The sequence below is a fragment of the Martes martes genome (assembly GCF_963455335.1).
Source record: "Martes martes genome assembly, chromosome: 11".
Lineage (NCBI taxonomy): Eukaryota > Metazoa > Chordata > Mammalia > Carnivora > Mustelidae > Martes > Martes martes.
The window spans coordinates 76,730,689-76,732,645 of NC_137899.1; positions in this window are offsets into that span (position 1 = coordinate 76,730,689).

Here is a 1,957-nt window from a genome sequence, read left to right on the forward strand (position 1 = left end):
CACTCAATAAAATAGTCACTTAAAATTCAATAAACATACCTGCTGCATGGCAAGCCCTATTCTAGGCACTGCTATTCTAATAATGGACAAAATGGACAAAAATCCCTGTTCTCTTGGAGATGGAAGATTGACAAAGAGCAGAAGAAATCACAGAATAGAAATACATGGTATCTAGAGAGTGTTAAGTGTTAAGGAGAAAAACTAAATCAGGAAAGGAGTATAGAGAAAATGTTTAAAAATACGTGTTAAATTTTAGATTGAGTGATCAAACGGCAGCATCACTGAGAAGATGCCATTTGAGAAATGGATTGATAAGACAGATTTGGGATATAACTGAAAGACAATGGAATTTGCTGACACTTTAGATGTGAGATGTTTTTAATACAAGAGAGGGAGTAGTAAGCATCACTCCAAAGTTTGGGCCTCAGCAAATGAAGAATTACATTTCCATTAACTGAAATGAAGAAGTTTGGGAGTTTATACATAGGGTTCAATGTTAGACACATTAATTTTGAGATAGAACTAAAGAGGTTTAGGAAGTTTAGGCAACAAGCCTGTAAATCAGGATAGAGGTTTAAGCCAGAGATATAAATATGGGAATCATCAGCATAAGGTATTTAAAGCCATGACACTGGATAAAATTATGAAGAGACTGAATATAGATAGAAAAGGAAGAGTTCTCAGGACTAACTACAGGGCATTCCAAGATCAGAGGTTGGGAGAGGGAGCATGTAGAGGGAAAGCAAGAGATTGAGAAGGAACAAAGCAGAAAGCAAGCCAGCAAGGTGTGGTAGCTAGAAAACCAAGAAAATGTTTTAAGGAGGAAAACCTAACTGACCATATCAAATGCTGCTAATAGTTCAGGGAAGATGAAGCATGAGAGTTGGTTACTGAATTTAGCAATACAAATTGCCCTGGTGAAAAGCAGAGTTTTTGTGGAGCGGTGATGCTGAAAGCCTAATGGACTGAGTTCAAGAGAAAATGGAAGCAGAGAAAGTCAGTTGGTCAATATAGAGGATTCTCAAAAGTTTTGTTTTATACAAAAGAAGCAAAACGAAGCTGGCACAGCTAAAAAAATAATAATAATGGGAGAAATAACAGCAGCTGGTATGGTGATAGGAATGATCCAAAAGATTGGGGATAGTTATGATCCAAGAGAATGGGTGAGAATTACTGGAATCATGCCTTTAGTGGTGAAAAGAGGTTGGCCTTAGCTAAGAGTACAGATGGTTCAAGTGCATGCTTAGTAATGGAGAAAGAAGGTAGAGTGAATGGAAACAGGAGCATGAGGCGAGTAGATGAAGTGTGAGAGTCCATGAAAGTTCTCCTATGAAGGCTTCTATTCTGCCAGTGAAATAGGAACCAAGATCAGTAGCCAAGAGTGATTATGGTAGGAAGGGAAAGAAGGCCTTGGAGGTTTGAAGTTCAGAAAGCATGAAGTAATCAACAAGGAGAGTATGGACTGGAGATACACAGTATCCCTGTAGGGCAATGTCACCTACTTTGGAACTGTGGTCGTGACAGCAAGTGAGAACAGTCAGCTCGGTTGTGAGCTTCATTCCCTTCAGCGGTGTAGGTGAAGGAACAGCACAGTTGGATTTAGCCAGGCTGTGTTTGGCTAATCACAGCATCATCTTCCCCTACCCCATCCCCAGACCCCCTCGCCTCCTCATGGAAATATTAGCTATTTTCTCCCTGACAGATAACAATACTGTTCAGAAAGCTTAGAGATTCTGACTCAGCTTTCAATACTTCTTCCAATGATGTCTTGCAAAAGTTTTGTGTTTTGTCATTTACTTTTCCTCTCCCCATCCCACAATTCATATGTTTTTCTATTTTCAATGTTATGACATACAGTTGTATTCTGACTAATTTTCCAAAAGGGGCAAAGACAACTGTGCAAGGGGAGATAAAACTGGACTCTTAACAATACCTCAGTCACGTTAAACACCATTTA